General features: G+C 36.4%; 1 non-coding gene and 1 pseudogene across 1 annotated transcript; both read right to left on the reverse strand.

The window, feature by feature from the left end:
• Nucleotides 1–1,906: 1,906 nt before the first annotated feature.
• Nucleotides 1,907–2,010, reverse strand: LOC127490880 (small nucleolar RNA U13). Its single transcript, XR_007919269.1, has one exon. It is a non-coding gene; the product is annotated as a small nucleolar RNA U13 (small nucleolar RNA).
• Nucleotides 2,011–8,488: 6,478 nt separating this feature from the next.
• On the reverse strand, nucleotides 8,489–9,182 carry LOC100340739 (serine/arginine-rich splicing factor 10 pseudogene; annotated as a pseudogene).
• Between the last annotated feature and the right edge of the window lie 919 nt (nucleotides 9,183–10,101).

The following is a 10,101-nucleotide window of genomic DNA, read 5'->3' on the forward strand; positions in this document are numbered from 1 at the left end:
TATGCTTTTCAGTCTAGAAAGTTTCCTATATGTTAGTGACTGTGACAATCCAAAAAGTATGTTTAATTTTATTTTATGGATAAAATAATTTCAGACATAGAAAAAATGCTAGGAAGAAAAATTAGGCCCAGATAATAGGTCACATATAATGTTGGATAAACTACCAATCATGGAAAACAGTTATTGCAAAATCATATCTTAATGTTCCACTGAACAAGCATCTTTTCCTTCAATCTATTTATGTTAGGTAAATGATTTATTTCTTTTCTTCCCCTGGCTTTTTCAACAGATTATTGATTTTGTATATTTCTTTCTCAAATACAGGCCATTTGATGCTATTGATTTCCTTCTGGCACTACTTATGCTTTCCATTTTCACTCACTTCAAAATATTTCTTGACTCCAGACTTCTCAATTGATTCATAGGTTATTTAGAAAGATATTATTTGTTTAATTTCTGAATACTCTCAGATTTTTCAGATGTACTTTTGTTACCAAGTTATTTTTTGTCTATTTTGCTTAGAATCATACTGTGTGTGATTTCTACCTTGTTAAACTTGTTGAGATACCTTTGAATATACAGAATATCTCAGTGACTATTCCCTATGAACCTGAATGCTGTTGTGTATAGAGTTCTACAAATGTCAGATAGTTGAGGACATGTTTGTTGACAATATTGCTCACGGTTTCTTTATCCTCATTGATTTTATCTTGCCTTGTTTTATTAATTACCCAGAGTGGAGTTGTCATCCCAGAGTATAACTGTGGATCTATATACTTCTTTAATATTTGGCATTTGTTATTTCTTATATTTTGAATCTCTGTTATTAATGTCATAATATTTAGGATTGTTATGTGCTCTTAATAAATTTATTCATTTGTCAGTATGAAATATCAATTTTTCTCTAATGATATTCCTCATTTTGAAATAATCTTTGATACTAATAAAGGCACCCCAATCCTCTATAGTTAGTATTTCCTCACACATCTTTTGCTAAAGTACTAAATGGACTATGATGGTGTCTTAAAGAACTTCATCCATTCTGTAAATTGATCTTTTTATTTTAATTTATTTATGTCTTAATCTTTAAAGTAGTTTTATTTTAAAGAAAGGTGTAATTGTACATTTGAGGATTGCTTTTTGCCTCATGTTTGAACTATTTCTGTTTCCCTAGTTATTGATATGGTTGGTTTTGAATCTCTTGCATTGTCAAGAGTTTCAGGGATTCTTTTTATTTCAGTGGGAAAAAAGTTTTAAAAATACTCTCACAATTGAACAATCTCCTAATATCACAGTGCTTCCTTCTCTATACCATCAAGTCAATAAAATCTTGGCACTGAAAATTCCAGTTTTTTACCATGTAATTTTAAGTCACTTTGAAGAGCACTTGAAGAAAATAACAGAATGTTCCTGGGCAAAAATATATTTCTTGAAAGTACAAATACTCTGACAAAAACTGCAAAAGCAAACCAAAACTTCAATCCATGAAATCATGTAGGAGGAGAGGAAGCCCAGTTGCATTTGGTCCTATACTAGCTGAGCTCTTTTTATTCCCCAGGAAGATTGATCCTCTTAAGTCTCATGCAAACAATAAATCACAGCTTTCCTAATATTTCATTTTCTGAAGATGAAAGCAATATAGCAACACAATTCATAAAAATGAAAGAGTTAAAATATGCATGAATGTATAGTTTGATGCTCCCTGAAACTCTATTCACCTGTTGTACTACACTTTCAGGATTCACAAACTTCATACTAGCCAAAGACTTATCCCACTCAGATTTTAGCTATCACTTTTGCTATAATATTTAGATTTATAGCATAGTACCAATGAGGTTTTTTTTTGTTGTTTTTTTGTTTTTTTTTTGGTTTTTTTTTGGTTTTTTTTTTTTTTTTTTTTTTTGCAAGGCAAACAGATAATGTGTCAATGATGTAGCAGAGTTTGAAGGAGGTACATCTAACACAATGGTGTGAAAATCCAATCATCACACTTAGGAGCCACAAAGGGACCTCAGTTAAGTTTCTTTGTTAAAAGAAAATAGTAACTATTATTTGAGCAAAAAAGGTTTATTTGTGAGAAAATATATATTGTATACGTGTGTATATGTGTGTGGGTTGTGGGTATGTGTGTGATTCCATGTGTGGAGTCTCAGAATTGATATGAGACTAACATAGCAGGTTTAGAAATAGGGAGATAAAAACAAAGGAATTATACACATATACAACAGACAGCAGGAATGTACCACTCAAAATAGCCTCAAAAGAATCTCCCCTCTGTACAATCTATCAAATCTTTCCAGGTTTTCACCTCGCTTGATCAGGGTGTGAATTCCCAGGAGATACATGTTCAGGGTAAGGTCTAGTTTCTTTGGGACCTGCCTGCCTCTGTAGCTAGAAGAGAACACCTTGACTTGCTCTCTCCAGAGGAAATTGAGGTTCTATATGGAAGATCCATGGACTCTGTCCAGACAAAACAGCACCACTGGCAACCCTTACTATCTATAGTACAGAAATTTGAAATAATTTTTAGCATTTCATGTAGACAGAGTATTAAAGATATAAATGGAATGATTGCTTGGCTTCTTCTGTTTTCTAAGTTGGATAGAAAATTACAGTTTTTCTAGAAATAGGCATCTCATTGTAAAATGCCATTACTTTCCTGGGCACAATTTTGGGAAACAAATTACTTCAGATGATTGTGATCATGGTGGATAATTCTTTAGACTGTAGTTGAAAGAAAAAAAAAACTTTTAATTGAAATCTTTGTTTATCTTATTATTGCTTTAAATTTTATTTTTTTAAACTTTTATTTAATGAATATAAATTTCCAAAGTACAGAATATGGATTACAATGGCTTCCCCCCCATAATGTCCCTCCCACCCGCAACCCTCACCTTTCCTACTCCCTCTCCCCTTCCATTCACATCAAGATTCATTTTCGTTTCTCTTTATATACAGAAGATCAGTTTAGCATACATTAAGTAAAGATTTCAACAGTTTGCTCCCACACAGAAACATAAAGTGAAAAATACCGTTTGAATACTAGTTATAGCATTAAATCTCAATGTACAGCACACTAAGGACAAAGATCCTACATGAGGAGTAAGTGCACAGTGACTCCTGTTGTTGACTTAACAAATTGACACTCCTGTTTATGGCATCAGTAATCAACCTAGGCTCTTGTCATGAGCTGCTTCGTTTATTTCTTCTCTAATTTTAATTATTTCATTTCTCCTACTAGTTTGGGGTTTGGTTTGTTGTTTTTCTAGGTCCTTGAGATTATGTTAATAGTTTATTTATTTAGTACCTTTCTAATTTCTTGATGTAGGCACCAATTGCTATAAAATTCCTTGTTAACACTCTTTTTGCTGTATCCTACTTGTTTTTATACATTGTATTGTTGTCTTCATTCACACCCAGAAATTTTTAATTTTTTCTTTGATTTCTTGTATTGTCCACTGTTCATTAAGGAGAATGCTTTTCAGTAGCCCTGTGTTAGCGTATGTTCTTGAAATTCCTTAGCTGTTAATTTCCAGCTTCATTCCATTGTGCTCAGAGAAGATGTCTGGTATTATTTGATTTTTTGAATTTAGTGAGACTTGCTTTATGACCTAGCATATGATCTATCCTTGAGAAAGTTCCATGCATTGATGAAAAGAATGTGTATTCTGAAACTGTTTGATGAAAGGTTCTGTAGATATCAATTAGGTCTATTTGGTCCATAGTGTATATTAGCTCTGTTATTTCTTTGTTGATTTTCTGTCTATTTGATCTGTCCACTGATGAAAGAGGAATGTTGTAGTTACCCATTACTGTTGTATTGAAGTCTGTGTCTCCCTTTATTTCCATTAACATTTGTTTTAAATAGCCAGGTGCCGTGGCATTGGGTGCATATTCATTTACTATAGTCACATCTTGTTGAATTGATTCATTAATCATTACATAGTGCCCTTCTTTGTTTCTTTTAATAGTTCTTATGTTAAAACCTATTTTAACATAATATTTGATATTAGGATAGCTACATTTGCTAATTTCTGCTTTCTGTTAGCATGGAATATTTTTCATTCTTATACTTTCAGTCTGTGTGTATTTTTGTTAGTGAGGTGCGTTTTATTTTTTTTTTTTGTAACAGATAATATATGGGTATTGTTTTTTTTTTCATCCAGCCAGCCAGCCTATGTCTTTTAATTGGAGAGTTTAGGCCATTTATATTCAAGGTTACTGTTGATAAGTTACAACTTGGCTCTGCCATTTTTCCATAAACATTCCTATTACTTACTTTGGATTTCCTTGGTACTTTTACTGGGAGATCTTTTGCCTTCATATTCTTTCATAATGATGACTATCTTGCTTTGTTTCTGTGTGTAGCACATTCTTTAGCATCTTTTGTAAGGCTGGATGAATGTTGAAATGTTCTTTAAATTTCTGTTTGTTATGGAATGTCTTTATTTTACTTTCATTCATAAATGAGAGCTTTGTAGGGTACATTATTCTGGGTTGATCGCTTTTTTCTTTTAAGGCTTGGGCTATGTATCTCCATTCTCTGCTAGCCTGCAGGGTTTCCAATGAGAAGTCAGCTCGGAGTCTAATCATGGATCCTCTGAAAGTAATCTGTCATTTCTTTTGTGCACATTTTAGAATATTTTCTTTCTTTTTTCCCTCCAGTTCAGACTTTATTCTTTTTTTTATATTTATTCGACAGGTAGAATTATAGACACTGAGAGCAAGAGACAGAGAGAAAGGTCTTCCTTCTGTTGGTTCACCCCTCCCCCTACCAAATGGCTGCTACGGCTGGCATTATGCTGATCTGGAGCCAGGTGCTTTTTCCTGGTCTCTCATGCAGGTGCAGGGGCCCAAGCACTTGGGCTATCCTCCACTGCCCTTCTGGGCCACAGCAGAGAGCTGGACTGGAAGAGAAGCAATCAGGACTAGAATCCAGTGCCCATATGGGATGTCAGCACCGCAGGTGGAGGATTAACCAAGTGAGCCACAACACTGGCTTCTAGAATATTTTCTTTATTTTTTATTGTTGAATGTTTGACTACAATGTGTATGGTGAAGATCTTTTCTGGTCACGTGCTCTGCCTAGATGGTTTGAGCCCAGAGCCTGGGATATGTCAAGAGGCTGGTGGCACCTCACATTCCTTCATGCATGCCCAGTCCCCTGTCAGTCTTTCCAGGCAGACTCAAAGTCAGTGGGGAACATATATTTTCCCATCTGATAGAATTCCTGGATCACACACATGCATAAGATCCATTGGCCCATCCCCTACTCATTTCACAATGTTGCCTTCTCCCCACCAGTTGCCAGGTGTGCACATTCAATCTGCTGCCTCTGCTACTGCTAAGATGGTGTCTTGTCCTGACCAGTTGCTGAGCATGTACACATGAGCTTCCACAGCTGCTGCTTACTTCCTAAATGGCACCTGCCCTCTCTCAGCCACTTGCCAGGTGCCATTGTGGGGATTATGGGGAAAGAGAAACATGCCCCCTTTTTAATGTGCCCCCCCCGCCTTTTTTTTTTTTACTGAGTATCCTATCCCTCTTAGAGCCCCAGGCTGGTTTCTTTTTTTTATTATTTTTTTTGACAGGCAGAGTGGATAGTGAGAGAGAGACAGAGAGAAAGGTCTTCCTTTGCCGTTGGTTCACCCTCCAATGGCCGGCGCACTGCGCTGATCCGAAGGCAGGAGCCAGGTGCTTCTACTGGTCTCCCATGGGGTGCAGGGCCCAAGCACTTGGGCCATCCTCCACTGCACTCCCTGGCCACAGCAGAGAGCTGGCCTGGAAGAGGGGCAACCAGAACAGAATCCGGCGCCCCGACTGGGACTAGAACCCGGTGTGCAGGCGCCGCTAGGCGGAGGATTAGCCTAGTGAGCCGCGGCACCGGCCCCCAGGCTGGTTTCATGCCAAGCTCTACTTCTGGTTATATTTTGAGTGGCATGGGCTGCTACAGTCTTATCTGGCCTTACTCTCCAAAGCTGGTGTTTTCTCTGGCTTTTGACTGCTAGGGCAGGGTGTTGTAGCCATGCTTGTGCTGCACATCTGCCCCTTCCACACAGATCCACAGCATCTTTCTTCCTTCTGTAGAATTTCCACTGTGGTTTTCTAACTCTCCCTTGATAACGTACTTCCTCCCCACCTCGTTTATTTTCCTATTTACCCTTAGCCCAGAACAATATGCCTTTTCCCTATTCCACCATCTTGGAATAAAGGAAAAAAATCTTGTGCTTGCAAGCATGCATGCTATGTTCTGTTACTTAAAGAGGTTGATCTCTTTTAATCTTTTGTGTAAACACAGGCACAGCTTTCCTAAGAGCAGATGGCTGCTTTCTGGAGTCCACCTTTCAAGAGGGAATAGCAAATGAATTCAGTTTATTCAAGAAAAATGCTTTTCTTGAAAATACCATGGTGAGCAACAAAATGAGATGGTACATTTATTTCAAGTCTTTATCCTTTAGGCTTTCTGTCAACATTGAGAGTTTACTATTTTAACCTATAGAATCTGGGCTGATGAACTTTTCCAAGGGCCTTGACTTCATTGAATTAGATTATTTGAAGCTAGGGGAAAAAGAGAGATTGCATCTTTTGACTTTAAGCCTGTGAACATAAGCACTGGGATTTCCTTCAACTGTAGCTAAGCAACATAAAAGAGACAGTAGAATGAGGAAAAGGAAAATGCATCTTTGTTCTTTAACTACCAGCCCATTTCCTAATACCTGGAGGAATAGTCACAGAAAAGAGCAATCATACTTTCCAATAATGCAGCTCTTTGTAAATGTAACTCACTGGGCAATATCTAAATACTCACTGGTTTCTGACAGTTCCATCCATCACAATTCAGCCCTTACCCTCTCATTGCTGTAGGCTGATGGAGGCAAAATGACAGTGATTCACCTAGCCAAATAGAAGAAGCCAGGGAAAATATAATGGAAAATCACTTAGGCTCTTTGATATAGTTTTGAAATGTGTATCTTTTTCTGTCCCCTATCTTTTGTTATGTGTACATTCCAGTCTGATTACACCATTGGCACACATTTATATGACAAAACTCATTTCCTTAAAACAGCAGAAAAATATGAGTTTTGACAAGGCTACAGGTACATAAAAATGAGTTTGGTTTCCATTGTGACCTATGTTGGATTAGAGGTTAAGGTTAGAAAGTAAATGTTGCTTCTTAACTTTATGTTCTTTTTATTGTTATTGAGGAGCATAGTCTAATATTTGGTGGGCATTAGAAGTACAAAATTAATGATCAGTTATTTCATTTATTCTTATATCTTGATTAAATATTTCTCTAAAATAAGGTTATATGCATATGAAAGGAAAATGTTTATAGCTTCACTCAATAATGGATACTAATAATACATAAATATACAACTTAATATCTGTAACTAATTTTTTTTACTATAAAAGTTATTTATTCACTATACACAGAACATGTCCCCTATAAAATGTACATGTAAATCACTAAAAAGTATAATTTGGTAAACATTTTCTCATTACAGAACATACTAAATCAGTTGGGATAACAGCTCTCTGTCTGCCTCAAAATAATCTAATTATAGCACCCAGAATCTCCTTTATACCTGACGCAAAGTTAAATACTTATTTGTGGGATTATTTCCTAACATATTTGATGAGGCAGAGTTAACAATTTAATATAACTCTAGTATATTACAGTAACAGCACAATAAATCAGTTTATTACAGATTGAAACATCACTTTTTCATTATTAATGGGGTGCAAACAAATACTGGATACTTTTTAAAAGGCAGATAAACCACAAAATTACTTATCTTTGATAGTATATTGGTTTTTATAATTACATTAAGATGTGAATGGTGTAATATAGTCACAAATAATACACCTCAATGAGGCCAATGAGGCCATATGTAATAATACACTACATTGTGCTCAGTAGACATTTATTGAATATGGGAATTATCTATTTTTCTATCCAATTACTTAGTACAATGTTTTGCCCACTGTTAAGGGCTCAATAAATATTCACTGAACATACTGATTAGGAAAGAGGTGAGAAGAGATGGGCCCCCTCAGCTAGATGTCAAGTATAATTGGAATCTACATGGGAAAAAGTGGTTAAAGAAGTCAACTGTATGTGGCATTTAAGCATATAGATGCCAACAAAGCAAATGATTAAGCAGAAAATACTGGCACCAGAATAAACAAAGGCAAAGTTTGCTAATAATGGCTAAAAAGAAATTTTAAGGAGAATCCAGAAAAAATTTAGATTGGACCATACCTTTTCCCACCGAATTCAGTTTGAGACAGACCAATAGAGGCACTGTAAGAGACTACGGCTGTCTTCCTTGATATTCAGACATCCTAGTTTCAAATAATTTATTATAGACCTGTTACCCATGAATCAATATAAACCTATTCATATTTAGGGATTAGTTTCCACAAGTACAAAGTTGAACTTCCTTTTATTTGTCCTAAAATGTTTACTTTCAAACTTGAAGGGACTTCAATTATTCCATGTAGTTTTCGATAATTCTTTTATCTCTTCAGACCAGAGTAAAAATATTCGTACAGTATCCATACTGCAGCACCTTCCACCCACCCTTTGGTCGCTTGAACTGCCCTTCTTTGGTGCTTTTTCCGCTTTCAGGTCCTTCTTGAAGTGTAGTAAGCAGAACTGTACTGGGTATTCCAGCTGCAGTTTGGTCTATCATTGTCGGAATGGCTTCTGCTATGGCGAGGTCTTCCAGTCGGTCTACTAAGACTATAAGATCGTCTATAGCTGTAATCAGAAGGCCGACTTCTTGCTCTCCTTCTTTCATAACTTCGACTTCTAGAATATCTGTATCTGTCATAATCATCATACCGTGAAGAGCTGTACACATTCCTCCCTTCCTTGGCTTTTATCTGATTTGGTGTCTTCTGATCCCGCTGTGCAAATCCATTTTCTGTCCAGATTATATAAAGCATCTGCAGCATCACGAACATCCTCAAGTTGAACATAAGCAAATCCTCTTGGATGGCGAGTGTAGAAATCAAGTGGAAAACACACATCAACTATAGGACCATAGCGACCACACTCGCGCCGTGAATCTTCAGACCTGGTGTCGTCCGCCACGTTCCTGACGAACAGAGACGTGTTCGGGGGGTGCAAGTAGCGGGACATGGCGGCGGCGTGAGTCTCCGCCGAGGGCACTAACGGGCTCAGCAAACCGTCCGTGGCCAAACCTCAGACACACACACACACACACACACACAGAACCAGAGCGCCCTGCTATGGCAACGGCCTCTTCTCGAGAGACTTCCCTCCCGCCTCCTCCCCAACCCACTCCTCCCAGCTCCCTGTAACTAAGATTTAACGAAGTAAACTGAAAAACCCTAACCCTAAACCTAAAATTTTCCTAAATTAATTTTTAAACGAACTGTACTGTGTATATCAATATTTAATGAGATCAGACATTGACTTTGTAATAAATATAATTTTAGATTTGGGTGTCTTATTGAGGATTTTTGCTCAAAAGGTATGGAATCTCTAATACAGACATTTCTTTTTAACTTTTTATTCATTGAAGAAGCTAGCTCAAGTGTTACTTTGTAGGAGCTCAACACTGCTCTCATTCTTCTCTCACAGCTCGTGAAAGTAGTTAGCACCCAGGTTTCAAAACATAATTTCTGTATTCTATTATAAAAAGTGAATATTTCTAGCTTTACTGAAATATAATTGAAAAAATATATAAATTTATGGTATAATGTGATGCTTTGAAATGTATATCATTGTGAAATGATTATCACAAACAAGCTAATTAATAATCTATCACATAATTGCCTTTTTAAATTGTGGCTAGAACACATAAGATGTACTCTATCAGCAAATTTCAAGTCTATAATACAATATTATTAACTATAGTTACCATGCTGTACATTAGCTCTCTAGAGTTTATTCATCTTGCAAAGCTGAAACCTTTTATCCTTTGACCAACCACTCCATTTTCCTCACTATCCCCAGGAATCACCATTTAATTTTAATTTTAATGTCTAAACAAAATGAAACATATTTATAGAGTACTTGTGTGATATTTGGGAAATATATACATTGTATAATATACAAACAAGAATAAA

Source organism: Oryctolagus cuniculus, chromosome 6, assembly GCF_051225735.1.
Source record: "Oryctolagus cuniculus isolate XC-2025 breed Fujian yellow rabbit chromosome 6, ASM5122573v1, whole genome shotgun sequence".
In the NCBI taxonomy this organism is placed as follows: domain Eukaryota; kingdom Metazoa; phylum Chordata; class Mammalia; order Lagomorpha; family Leporidae; genus Oryctolagus; species Oryctolagus cuniculus.